The sequence below is a fragment of the Triturus cristatus genome, chromosome 6 (genome assembly GCF_964204655.1).
Source record: "Triturus cristatus chromosome 6, aTriCri1.1, whole genome shotgun sequence".
Lineage (NCBI taxonomy): Eukaryota > Metazoa > Chordata > Amphibia > Caudata > Salamandridae > Triturus > Triturus cristatus.
This window is the reverse complement of record NC_140589.1, coordinates 1,950,634,738-1,950,649,396: the sequence shown is the minus strand read 5'-3', so window position 1 is coordinate 1,950,649,396 and position 14,659 is coordinate 1,950,634,738.

Sequence of the window (14,659 nt, the reverse complement as noted above, 5' to 3'; positions counted from 1 at the left end):
TCTCTGTTGCTGTCCTTGCTTTGCTGCTCAGTCTATGTGATGTCATCGGAATGTTGAGAGTGTTTGAGTGGGGAGAAGGGATCAGTTTGTGTGGAAGGGCTGAGCAGCAGGGAGGCTGCTCCTGGTGGGGCATTGCTTGGCATTGAACAATGTGGATCCTACCTAAAGAATAAAGCTGTGATCCTGAACTACATCACTGGACTATGTATCTTTCATTCCCTTGTAACACTGGCGACGATGAACCTGCGTGCTATTTCAATGAAGATTGGACTTTTAAAACTGAAGAGACTACAACCTGTGGATCTGAACAAACCTGACACCCCAAATGCCCCACCAGTGACCATTTCATCGGTCGCCCCAACCAGTAAGTGCCAGTTTGTCTAAGACTTTCCTTCATTGCATTTAAGCCTGCCTGCCGGTAACATGTTGACAGGGAACATTATCTGTAACCTGGACATTATTTGCGTGTACTAGTGAGTACTTGGTTCCTGCTACCTGTTAGATTTTAGGAACGTTTTACCAGTGATCTAAGGTGCCAGTTCCTGCCTGCCTGCTGTCCACTGTCTCCCTGTAGAGTGTGCTGGAGAAGCTGACACCCTAAGCAGTTAGCTGATTTGGATCTGGAACCACCACTGTCTTGGTGCTCTCAGTTACTGCGAACTGTCCTTTGTGAGGTGAGGTGTTCGGGGGTACTTTTCAGGCCCCAGTGTTTGCGACATTTGTGTTTGTTGAACTACGCTTGGCCCCAATGTGACGAGACCATCGGATAACATGTGACACGAGTCTTGGATGGTGCCTGTGTTTTTAACCTGCATCGTGTAATTTTCAAGCCTGCCGTGTATCTATGTATTGGACGGTGTGATCGGACCATCACGTTTGGTGATCGGGGGCAGAGATCGAGCCCCAGAGTATTTGTGTCAAGGTTACAGAGCAGGGTGGAATTTCTTACTGCGTGGTTTGGATTTGCCTGCGACCGTTGCTGTGCGCATCATTTAAGAGCCGTAACATTCTTCCCCTGATCGCGCACATATCTTACCTTAAGTGTAGTGTTGCTTGGAGTTCCGATAACAACGTGATGACGTCTGCGGTGTTCATGATGCTGGCATACGTTTTAACTCACCTGCATGCTTATGTCCACCCGGCACTTCTCACGCTACGTGCCGCCATTTTAGGATTGGCGGATCATCGTGTATTCCTCCCATGTTGCCAACCATGTCAAATCTTTCGTCAGCACATTGCCTGTCAACACGTCTTTTGCCAACCACGCATACTCTTGAAGCGTCTGGAAATTCTGTTAAACCATAAAGGATTCTCCTGTTTCACTTGTGGTAAAGCCTATCGCTTTGATTACTTTCCGGTGCAAAGTTGGATGTTATGTACTGGTAAGGCGGATGTATTTTGGGACAATGATTTCGGGTGAGTGATTGCTCACCGTCACAAGAGACTTCGGGGCAGATTTACAAGCCCCTTGCGTGACTTTTGAGCTGCAGTTGCGTCACTTTTTTGACGCAACAGCGGCGCAAACAATGCGGCCTATTTACAACGTGACGCATCTAGGGAGATGCGTCACGTTGTAAAGCCCTGCGTCACATTATACCTGCGTCAGGTATAATGTATGCAGGGTGGGCGTGCCCACGCAGGAAGGCCTCGTAAAAGTGACTCAGTGAAATCTACAAGATTTCACTGCGCCACTTTTAGGACGCCACTGCGTCAAAACCTTACGCCTGCTTCAAGCAGGTGTAAGTAGTGATGCAGTATAGTGGGAATAGGCCTCAACACGCATTGCTGGAGTTGCGTCGTGCTTGCGACACAACTCCAGCAATGCGTGACTTTTCCGCCAACAGATGCGTCAGAATTTCTGACGTATCTGTCAATACTTGCGCCATAGTGCGCCATATTGTAAATACGGCGCATCTATGGTGGTGCAAGGGTTTCTAAGGGTGACGCAGGGAAAGTGACGCATCTGTACAGATGCGTCACTTTCTTGTAAATCTACCCCTTCCTTTTTATCACTGTTTTACTGTTGGTGGGGTGGTCACTGTTCGTGGGGTGGTTGCTCAGTTGTGGATTTATAGGGTGACTGTTGTGTGGAGTTTGGAGCCTTGGTATGTTTCTGTCAGCATGTTTGGGGTGGATTTATAGATATTTTTAATGGGTTTGAACCCGGTTCAAAAATACCCATTTCTGTACCTTGTTGTGCAAGTTTATACAGAAGAGGGAGAGTTCTGTTGTGTCTCAAGTGTATGCAGAAGTGGGAGTATATTTTATCCTTAGTCCTGCCGCTGTTCTTTGTTGTGGATCTAATTAGGTCTGTCACCCCGTAGGCAATGTGTGCCTTTACCCCTGGTGGTTGTCATGAGAGTATATCTTCCCTCACGGGAGTTGTGTAGTGTCTTTGTTTTGTATCTGTATAAATAGAGGGAGAGAGAGAGTGTAGTGTCCCTGGTCTTGTTAGTGTATGTCTTTTTGAAGTTTTGCCTCATGTGAGGTGTTTGGACTGTGCGTTACGGGTACGCACATGAGAAGACTTCTTCTTTTGAAGCTTCTCAGACTTACCTGTTTGGTTTTACCCTTGAATTGGTGGTTACCTCGTGTGAGGTGTTGGTCTGTGCGTTACAGGTGAGCACATGAGAAGACTCCTTCATATGAAGCTTCTCTGACTTACCTGTTATGGTGATACCCTCTGATTGGTTGTTACGTTGGACTGTGCGTTACGGGTGCGCACATGAGAAGACTTCTTCTTTTGAAGCTTCTCAGACTTACCTGTTTGGTTTTACCCTTGAATTGGTGGTTACCTCGTGTGAGGTGTTGGTCTGTGCGTTACAGGTGAGCACATGAGAAGACTCCTTCATATGAAGCTTCTCTGACTTACCTGTTATGGTGATACCCTCTGATTGGTTGTTACATTGGATTGTGTGTTACGGGTGCGCACATGAGAAGACTTCTTCTTTGAAGCTTCTCAGACTTACCTGTTTGGTTTTACCCTTGAATTGGTGGTTACCTCGTGTGAGGTCTTGGTCTGTGCGTTATGGATGCGCACGTGAGAAGACTCCTTACTCTGAAGCTTCTCAGATTTACCTGTTTGGTTTTACCCTTAAATGAGTGGATACCTCGTGTGAGGTGTTGGTCTGTGCGTCACAGGGGCGCACGTGTGGAAACTCCTTACTTTGTAGCTTTTTTGATTTGCCTGTCAGAGGTTGCAAGATTACCCTTTTAGTGTTACATTTTTAAGCTTTGTGTTATTCTTGAAGCTCATTGATTTTTGTATGTGTGTATCTCCATCAACGCACATTTTATTTAATTAGTCTTATGGCATGTAAGTACATTGTTCTTGCATGTTTGTATTTTGACAAATTTGATGAGGGGGGGATGTGTTATGATGTAGTAAGTGATTGATGCATCCTCTCTGTTGCTGTCCTTGCTTTGCTGCTCAGTCTATGTGATGTCATCGGAATGTTGAGAGTGTTTGAGTGGGGAGAAGGGATCAGTTTGTGTGGAAGGGCTGAGCAGCAGGGAGGCTGCTCCTGGTGGGGCATTGCTTGGCATTGAATAATGTGGATCCTACCTGAAGAATAAAGCTGTGATCCTGAACTACATCACTGGACTAAGTATCTTTCATTCCCTTGTAACATTACCCTAGGTGGCCGCCGAGCACCGGATAAAAACCCAGGTGACCCCCCTTGCACAACCAGATCGTTTTGATGTAGGCAATTTTCATGTCGCCTCAATACGTTTTGGGCCCTTGCCTGTCGCGGGTACTTGGGCCTCCCACATGAGTGAGGTACCGGTTTTATCGGGAGACCCGGGGGAACGCTGGGTGGTAGGAAATTTTGGCAGCCCGGTGATGCCACAACTTTCCCACACAAAAATGTGTGAAAAAGGTGATTTTTTCAGCTAAATTTGAGGTTTGCAGGGCATTCTGGGTAAGGAAATGTTGGGGGATCCACGCAAGCCATACCTCCCTGGAATTCCCCAGGTGTCTAGTTTTCAGAAATGTGTGGGTTTGGTAGGTTTCCCTAGGTGGCCGCCGAGCACCGGGCCAAAATCCCAAGTGACCCCCCTTGCAAAACCATGTCGTTTTGAGTTAGGCAAATTTCATGTCGCCTCTTTACGTTTTGGGCCCTTGCCTGTCGCGGGTACTTGGGCCTCCCACACGAGTGAGGCACCGTTTTTATCAGGAGACCCGGGGGAACGCTGGGTGGTAGAAAATTTGTGTCAGCCCAGTGATGCCACAACTTTCCCCCACAAAAATGTGTGAAAAAGGTGATTTTTTCAGCTAAATTTGAGGTTTGCAGGGCATTCTGGGTAAGGAAACGTTGGGGGATCCACGCAAGCCATACCTCCCTGGAGTCCCCCGGGTGTCTAGTTTTCAGAAATGTGTGGGTTTGGTAGGTTCCCCTTGGTGGCCGCTGAGCACCGGCCAAAAACCCAGGTGACCCCCCTTGCAAAACCAGGTCGTTTTGATGTAGGCAATTTTCATGTCGCCTGAATACGTTTTGGGCCCTTGCCTGTCGCGGGTACTTGGGCCTCCCACACGAGTGAGGCACCGTTTTTATTGGGAGACCCGGGGGAACGCTGGGTGGTAGGAAATTTGTGTCAGCCCAGTGATGCCACAACTTTCCCACACAAAAATGTGTGAAAAAGGTGATTTTTTCAGCTAAATTTGAGGTTTGCAGGGCATTCTGGGTAAGGAAACGTTGGGGGATCCACGCAAGCCATACCTCCCTGGAATCCCCCGGGTATCTAGTTTTCAGAAATGGGTGGGTTTGGTAGGTTTCCCTAGATGGCCGCCAAGCCCGGGTCCAAAAACTCATGGGACCCCCTTTGCAAAACCAGGTTGTTTTGTGATAGGTAATTTTGATGTCTCCTCAATAGGTTTTGGGCCCTTGCCTGACGCGGGCACTAGGCCTACCCACGCAAGTGAGGTACCATTTTTCTCTGAAGACTTTGGGGAATCCAGGGTGGGTGGAATTTTGTGGACCCACGCAGATTCCAGAACTTTCCACCACAGAAATGTGAGGAAAATGTGTTATTTTGGACACATTTTTAGGATTGCAATGGATTCTGAGTAACAGAACCTGGTGAGAGCCAGTGAAGTCACCCCATCCTGGATTCCCCTCGGTGTCTAGTTTTCAAAAATGTACCGGTTTGCTAGGTTTGCCTACCTGTAACCCTGGGCGAGACACTACGCTTCGCCCACGTAGTGTACGTAGCGCTGCCTGCCTCGAAGTAGGCGAAGCAGGCAGCGCTACGCACACGAAGCGTAGCTGCCTGCCACCCACCTCCCACCCGCCCTCCTTTTTAAAACATACCCTAATTGTAAATTAAATAAAAGTAAATACTCTTACCTGAAGCGCGGCGTCTCCGGGGCTCCCTCTTCCTGGTTTCCAACTTCTTCTGAAATGAGCCTCTTGGCTCATTTCAGTTTCACTTTCACTGTAATGACGTCGGCGCGATGTGCGCGCCGATCGTCATTACAGTGAAAGGGGGGGGCCTCGGGAGCTTGGGAAGCTCTTCCCCAGCTCCCGAGGCTGTTTTGGCAGAAAGGGAATCCCTCTGGTGCCCGCACCAGAGGGATTCCCTAGGGTATGCCTCATGACGAGCTGGACTCGTTATGGGCACAGCGCGACTGTGCTCCATGACGAGTTCAGCTCGTCATGGGCATACAAGGGGTTAACTTTAAGGCACTGTGTAAAGCATTTATGCAGCAAACAAACAGTAATAAGGCGAAAATACAACACAAGAAAAATCCTATACCAATTTAGAAAAATTGAGTACATTTTAATAAAGTATTTGACACCAAAACAACAAAAATCCAATCATTAGAACCAGAGTTACGAAAAGTAGAAAAATATGACCAACCATAATGGAGTATGAGTAGGATACAAAAAGTGGATCGGGCGCCGTTGTGTTTACCTTTGGACATAGAGATGAGTTTCAGCAATGAGTTGTCTGAGAAGGTAAAGTTCAGTGGGGCAGGGCTGCAGGTGGTGTCCAAGGAGTAGGCATCCTCTTCGGGGTGCTCCTGGACGAAGTTGCAGTTAAGATTTCTAAGTTCAGACTTAGTCCCTTTTTTGGAAATGAAAAATCTCCAGCAGGACAAAGCTGGAGGCAGTAGCTGACAGAGTTCCGCAAGTGGTGAAGTGCAGCGCTAATCATGCTGATCTTCCTGACCAACGAGTAGAAATTCTACCCGAGTGGCAGCTCGCGCACGCCAACTTACCATTGGCGAGTGCAAGTGGGGAAAAAACTCTGCTGCTCTACGTGAAGGAGAGTTTTCTGCACTCTGCGAGCTCTGCAGAGTGTGGAGCTCAGAAGACTCTGCAAACTCCACAAATGGAGCGGAGTTTACCACCCAGGCCTGGATTGAACCCAGATATTTGTGACTGGGGGTGAATGTTTGCATTGTTCAGCATTCCGTCCTTCACTTCTTCCTTTTGCTTTTGTCACCCTAAGTGGGAAGGGTATCCCAGACATGTCAGGTGCTCACTGCACCACTGGATTCAAGCTATCCTGGCTGATGAGGGGTGATGCCCCGAAACTGGTCCCAGGATCCTTGTTTCCAGACCAAGGAGGACCTGGCCTGGCAGTTTAGGCTGGACCGTTACCATGAGGAACAGGGTCAAGGCTGATTTGCATGTGGCTGGGTCCAAACTGGCGTGGTAAGCGAAAGAACAATGGATTAATCCCAGATCTTTGAGACTGGGTAGTGAATGTTTGTATTGTTCAGCATTCTGGCCATCACTTGTTCCTTTTGTTTTTTTTACCATGTAGGAAAGTAGGATCTGATTTTATGGTTACCCCCACTTTTTGACTGGTGCTAAGCTGGTTTTGACTTGTCTGACTGGGATCCTGCTAATCAGGACCCCAGTCTATCTGATTCCTCCCTTAAATTGGTATGTTCAGGACTTAGGTAAATCCCAGATTGGCTACTGGGGTATCCCTATTAGCCCTTAGTATATGGTACTAAGGTACCTTGTGCATGGGTACCCCAGAGGCCCCCCATGGGCTGAAGCATGTATTGTGCCACCAATGAGAGACCATACAAACTGTAACTACAGGCCTGCCATTGCAGCTTGTGTAAGATGGTGCGAACACCAACTACGAAAGATATAGGTTTACTATATCTACGGTCACTGTACTTAAAACCTATAAGTCACTCCTATTGCAGGCCTTAACAATCCTGAAGGCAGGGTGCTTGGTTTTAAGTGTTGGGGTGCCCTTGCATGAGCAGGACGCCCCTACAGCCTACAGAATCCATTCTCTCTGGTTGTAAGTGAAGCAGCCATATACAATATAGAGGGGAATCCCGCAATTACACGATGCCCATCTCAAAATTGGCTGCAACAAAGCATATCATGTTTGGTATCAAACATGTTGGAATCATATCCCCACACAATAAACTGTGTGGGAGGTATGATTCCATGCACTGGAACGGGCCTCCGTTAGGTTCTCAGTGCTCCCGGTACCAGTCTGCTAAACCTGGATAGCACAAAATGGTTGCTGCCGACTAACATGATTCTGCCCTCCTGCTGCTGAGCCAGGCTCCAGCAGGGGAAGGCAGAACAGTAGGTATCCTGTCACCACCTCCTTGACGGGATTTTGTGTATTGGGGCTGGGTTGGAGCGCTTGCCAGTGCCATATAGTCTGCTGGAAGGGCACATTTGGTGCCCTCCATGCGTAGTCCAGTTAAAACCAGTTCAGGGAGCCATTTGCTCCCACTCTGGAACAAATGTGGACAAAGGACAGGGGAGTATCCTCCCCCTTGTCCAGCCCTCCTTAGGGAGGGACCCCTATCTCTTCCCAACCTTTTCCAAAAGGGTACTTAAGGGCTTAAATGTGGGTGGGCCCCTAGATTTGGGGTGGGAAAAGATACAATTCAGACACCACTTCACTTCTACCGCCTGGGCACTTTGGACTTCGTTTGGGCTCGACTTGGTCTCACTTTCAGTCTGCTGCATCATCTGTGCTTGTGTTTCATACAGGAACCTTCCAAGGCCTGTGGGCATCCAAGCAACTTGAAGAAATCTCCCTTGGAGTGAACGAGTCACTCCCTTGCATTCGCAGGCACCGCAACTAAGTCGAACGGTCTGCTTATCATGAGCTCCTCTGGACTCCGTAAGGTTCTGCAACACAGTTGGTGGTTCTCCACAGCTCCACATGCCTGCCCTGCCCTCTCACCAAGTTTGAGGCCATTATCCCTCGTGGGGGCTGCATTAACTGAACCGCTGTGCACAGCATCAAGTTGCAGTTGCAAAGGCTTGTTGGCTTCCTTCTAAGAAGATCTTTGGGCTCCCAGTAGCCCCAACTTCGAGCACCTCCTCTAACCAGAATCTTCAGCCATACTGCATTGTTGTGCATCGTGGCCTGCATCTTTGGTGAGCTGCTTGAGGTCCTCTCGCGACTCCTGTGCCTCCAGCCTGTGTGTCCATTTGAGGGTCACCTTTGTTTCTTTTGGGCTCTCCTGGTTGTTTGGGGCCTACCCTGGATCTCCAGCTATTGGTGAGTTCTTCGGTCCTTGCTTGTCCCGACATTGCACCTTCTTTGACTTCTGCATGGGTTGCATTTGCCAAGGCTTGTTGATGCTCCCGCCAGCCACTGACCCCTCAGCATTCGACATCCGGAATGGGACAGCTCGTGCATGGCTCCTGGTCTTCCTCAGCATCGTCTGGTCCTCACAGCTGCAGAGTTAAGGTTCTGGTCAATTCTCCTGCAACACCTGACATTGGTGGGCATTCGTCTTCCAGGCCTCCTGGTCACTCCTGAGTGACCTAGACTCTGTCCTCTCTGCTTGCAGGTACTCTTCACCTTGAATCTACCTTCAGATTCCACCGGACACTTTCTCCTTCTCCAGCAGCAGAATTTACCTGAAGCCCTCTATTGGTTTCAACAGCGGTTTCCGACGCCACATCACACTTATGCATCCAGCTTCCGTGGAGTAGGTAACTTGGGTACTACAGTATCCACGGGTGGGGTGGCTCTCCAACCTTCTGTCTTCCACGGAATAACTTCAGGTTCCATTGGGATGGGACATTAATCTTTAAAAATCAAACCGCAACTTACAAGTTGACTTGTTCGGAGAACATGGTCTTATTCACACAATGCACACGCTCTCCGTGGGGGTCCCTATCTACTCACCTTGGGTGGTTCATTGGGTCCCCAGCACTTCTACATAGTCTTGACCTTGACTTGACCTGAGTCATGGTTCTTATACCACTTTCTTAGAATATGGTTTGGTCCTCCCCGGAGTCCACTGTGTATTCTGTGCTATGTACAGTGCTTCATTGCAAAGTATTGTGTGCATTGTGTTTATCTCGGGGTAAGAGATATCTTAACTTGTTAGAGAGTATTATATAATAAATACATATTTTATAAATACCTTGTGTGGTTCTTTTTCATTTAATTTATACCTATAAGATTGCATTCTGGTAAAACAAGCTGCTTTACTTAGTGTACTAAGCCTGAAGGCTGCTGTCCACAGCTACCACTTAGAGAGCTTTCTAAGGTTGTCTAAGACCTCTGAAATCAACATAAGGGTTGTCTGGACTGGTGCAGGGTGTCCACTTACAGAAGTGTACATCATATACCAGGCCAGCCTCTTACACACCCTAAGTGGGAAAGATATGCCCAGATGTGGGTCCCGTGCTTACTGCACCACTGGATTCAAGCTAGCCTGGTTGATGAAGGTTGATGCCCGAAACCGGTCCCAGGATGCTTGTTTCTGGTCCCGAGATGACCTGGCTTGGCAGTTCGGTCTGGACTGTTCCAATGGGGCACAGGGTCAAGACTGATTTTAATATGGCTGATTCCAAACTAGGGTGGCGAAGTGAGCTAAAGAACGATGGATTAAACCCAGATCTTTGTGACTGGGGGTGAATGTTTTAATTGTTCAGCATTTAGTCCATCACTTGTTCTTTTTGCTTATGTCACCCTAAGTGGGAAGGGTATGCCCTGACATGGGTCACATGTTCAATGCGCCACTGGATTCAAGTTAGCATGTTGGCGAGAGGTGATGCCCCAAAAAAGGTCCCAGGATGCTTGTTTCCAGTCCTGGGAGAACCTGGCTTGGCAGTTCGGGCTGGACTGTTCCCATGAGCCACAGGGTCAAGACTGATTTGCATATGGCTGGGTCTTACCTGGGGTGGCGTGGTGAGCAAAAGAATGATGGATTAAACCCAGATCTTTGTGACTGGGGGTGAATGTGTGCATTGTACAGCATTCTGTCCATCACTTGTTTCTTTTGCCTCTGTCTTTTTTCTCAGCTCTCTGAAGTTAGTCGCAGCAGGCACAGGGAGGTGAGTTCAAGAGAGAGAGAAAGAGAGGGATGGGGGAGTGAATAGAAAGTTAGATTGAAAGTGATCAGTGAGAAAGAATGAGAAAGAGAGAGAAAGAGTATGGCTCAATAGAGACAGAGAGTATAGATCAATTGAAAGAGGGAGATTGTGAAGGGAACGGCGCTTGCTCGAACACTTTTACCAGGGTTTCTTTTGGTTCACCAGCCCGGTGCTGATTGATCTGAAAATAATGCAGTGTTATTATCACACCAAAAAACATGGGCATCAGAATGAGCTCCTGAATATTAATAGTCCAGTCTATTTCTGATATCTATGCAAAAGTAAAATTAATTTTGGAAAAAAACAACCAATGTTCAATACTCATAAACGACTGTTGCCCGTACTCTCCATGCCACTGGAGCCAGCTATCACGGCTGATGAGGACTGAAAGCCCGTAACTTGTTTTCAGTCCAGGGAGGACCTGGCCTAGCAGTTCGGGCTGGACTGTTCTCATGAGGCAGAGGGTCAAGACTGATTTGCATATGGCTGGGTCCAAACTGGAATGGCATGGTGAGCAAAAAAACGATGGATTTAGGCCCAGATCTCTGTACTGGGGTGAATGTAATCTGTTCATCAATTGTTCTTTTTGTATTTGTCACCCTGAGTGGGACGGGTATGCCCAGACGTGGGTCCCATGCTCTCCATGCCACTGGAGTCAAGCTATTCTGGCTAATGAGGGCTGAAAGCCCGAAACCAGTCCTAGGATGCTTGTTTCCAGTCCAGTGAGGACCTGGCCTGGCAGTTCGGGCTGGACTGTTCCCATTGGGGCCCGGGGTCAAGACTGATTTACATATGGCTGCGTCAAAACTGGAATGGCATGGTGAGCACAAAAACAATGGATTTAGGCCCAGATCTCTGTACTGGGGTGAATGTATGACATTGTTCTGCATTCTGTCCATCAATTGTTCATTTTGCAACGGCGCTTGTTCGAATATTTTTACCAGGGTTTCTTTTGCTTCACCAGCCCAGTGCTGATTGATCTGAAAAGACTGCAGTGGTATTATCACACCAAAAAACAAGGGCATCAAAATGAGATCCTGAATAATAATAGTACAGTCTATTTCTGATATCTATGAGAAATACACCTGCTGTCAATGGTTTATGTATCTATTTACTTTTCTGTTAACATGAGAGTTTACATTCAATTGCAATAATGTAACACAGTATTAATAATGTTTCCTTTTCCCTTTGCTTAGTCTGAGTAAATGTGTTTTGTTTGTGAACAGTGTACAGAGTCTGAGATGGGTATATCAGTCCTGAGTGAGTCTGAGCATTATCCAAAGCAGAGCTCTGTGTGAGTCTGAGCATTATTAGAAGCAGAACTCTGAGTAGGTCTGGGTGTTATCAGAAACAGAGCTGTGAGTGAGTCTGAGCATTATCCGAAGCCAAGATATGAGTAGGTTGGGCATTATCATGAACAAAGTTCTGAGGGGACTCTGTGTGAGTCTGAGCACTATCACAAGCAGAGCTCTGAGCTATGGGTTAATCTGCTTTACATCACAAGAAGCAAAGCTATATGTGAGTCTGGCATTGATGAATGAGGCTGATACTACTAAAACTACTAAAACCAGAACTTAGAGTAAACCCAGGCCCTTCTTAAGTACAGACAAACTCACATGTGTTACCCTAAATTACCAGAGCTGGACTGAAACAAGAAGAGAGATTTGTAAAGTCACACTTACGCCATAGCCACCACCTCCACCCTAGGGTGAAAAAAAGAGATTAGTGTTAGGAAAAGGCTCTGATGTGGGATTAAAGCACAATGTGAGTTCAATCAGCAGCATTCTCCCCCCACAGAGACATCAACAGCTTGGGGCCATAGAACACCTTCTCCACCGGAGCCAGTCCTATAGCCTCTGTTCCCCACAGCAAATTTGGCTGTGACAAAGTACAACATGATCACTCTCAGAAACGTCCACTACCACATACTACACATTATTTACAAACCACTGGAGAAAGACAAAATACACCCCAGGACCAACCACTGCACTACTTTCCTGTAGACACCACCCCATTAGTCAATACACAAACACACATGAAAGGGATTAAGGTGATTTTCTTTCTCGAATGGCAAATTCACCAATCAAGTTTTAAAGGGTAATAGAAAGAAAAAAGTACATTTTATCTGGGTAAACTGTGATTTGCATTTTTATGCATTTGTCATAGCAGACATGTTAGGGGAGAACTAAGTAGTTCTTTCCTTGATTCCTTTGACCCTGTCAAATGCCTGAGTAGTGTATGTTTTCACTTCTTCAGGACATGCCATGAGTCCCTTGAGTAGGCTCGAGGAGGCTAATAGGACCACCAATGGAAGGGCAGATAGATGGCTTTCTACTTGCTGAAGACAGTGTCTGCATACAGAGGTTGTGGATTTAAATGATATTTTAAGACCAGGGGCTCAATTATGACTGATCGTCTTTACTTTACTTCTTTAGGGAAGAGGTGTGGCGCAGCGGCCAGGGCGGGTGACTCCGGAACCTGGGGGCTCAGGGTTCGATCGCCGGCACCGGCGGCAGATCAGCCCAGCACCATGTGACTATGGGCAAAAGCTCACTTAATCTTCCCAGCGCCTTGACATCCTCGGGTAATTGTTCATGCTTTAGAAATACTGGACATTTACAAATATTGAACATTACTGAAAGCTCTAGAAGCAAAGAAACATATGGATATGTGAACTGTTAAACAGAAAAATCCTACATTAGTGACACAGCAACAAAATACATGACACTGAGCCTAACAGTCCCCAGATTCCAAATTACCTCACAGTCAGGCCACCAATCATAGAGCATGTCCTAGTAAAGCCCTCCCTGCAGATCAGCAAACTCCCTGTTCTTTGCTGTTCTTGCAGAGATAAATACTGTTTTCTTTTCCAAAGCATTGTGGGTTGTTTAATTAGGCTTTGATAATGCCTTAATACATTTCTAGGTTTGACAGGTGTCCTACACTTACTTTTTGTTTCAGTTTCTGGTGTATTAAAGCCAGCGAGGCCTTCTAGGCCTATTTGTGGCTACTCTCTACCATGCAACATATTTAAAAGCAGGAGCTCCGCTGTCTGATATGGAGGAAGGTGTCTCTTTATCTTCCTTCCTCCTGCATCTTCAAGAGGTTAAAGCTAGGAGTTGAGAAATATTCCATTCTGCTGGCAGAATTGGTGGAATTTTGGCCAAAGTCCACCAATTGCCACATAGCATCATTTTTTCTTGTTCGCGCACCAATGTGCTAAGTTGGAGAGAGAGAGAGAGTTAGATTTGGTGTGCCCCAGAGTGATTTTCTGTCACAAAGGAGGACGTTCGGTGAGAATTTTGCTTCTCAAGTGGTCTTGGGAGGTCACGCCTGTTCACATTTAGAAGGCTGCTGCTTAAGTTAACAAGCATTGGCATAGCCAATAGGTCTCGCCTTTGGGACCTTATAAGTGTTTAGCCATGCAACAGTTGCATAACTTAATACTTATAAGTTCCCAAAAGCGAGACCTATTGGCTATGCCAATGCTTGCTTTTAAACGGTCGTGACATACAAAGACCAGCCGTGTCGATACAATACTGGCCAGGAAACAACATTATGCCGTATTAACTTCTATGTTGTCTATTACGTAGCTTCCATGTACAATGTGGGAAAACCACCACATTGTGGACAGTTGTAGTAACAAAGAGCAACAAGGAAGCTATCGACTTCAGCAATGTGAAAGAAAGCTTTCGTATCTTGAAAGCTGATGACCCATGACGAGAGAGGAAAGCCATATGGCACCTCTGCTCGTAAGCGCGTGCCTGCGCACATGCACGCAAGCTCTAGGCCACAGTGTAGCACTTTGAAAAGCCTCTTACTAAAAGTCGAGCTGCAGCGCATGCGCTGCTCTAGGCTGGACCTAAAAAATCATCTTGAGCAGCAGCAATATCAATTCGAGTAGCTGCACTGTCTGCATGCCTCACGGTGCCGTTTGTGTTGATTTGTCAGCACGGAACACACTCCCAGTGCTAAATCACAGCGGGAGCAGCGTGGCGTGCCTATTTCCGCCAATTGGCGTAACTGCGGAATATCGTGGACTTTTTTTGTAACTCTCGGAATTCCACGGAGTCAAATTCTGCAAGCTCCGCCCACCCCTAGATAAAACATTGTAGCTTCACCTCTGGAGCTCCATAGTTTGCTTTTATGGTACAAGCCGGCCTCCATCTCTTTTGGGGGTGAGGTGTTCATGTTCAGTTGCAACATTGTTGTGCTTTCTGTTTCAGGCAACGGAAATTTCTCCGTGACCTAAAGAGGCATTTGGTGTCTCGTCACCTCCCAGTTGCAAGATTTTCTTGTATTTCTTTCTCAGGAAAATACCTTCC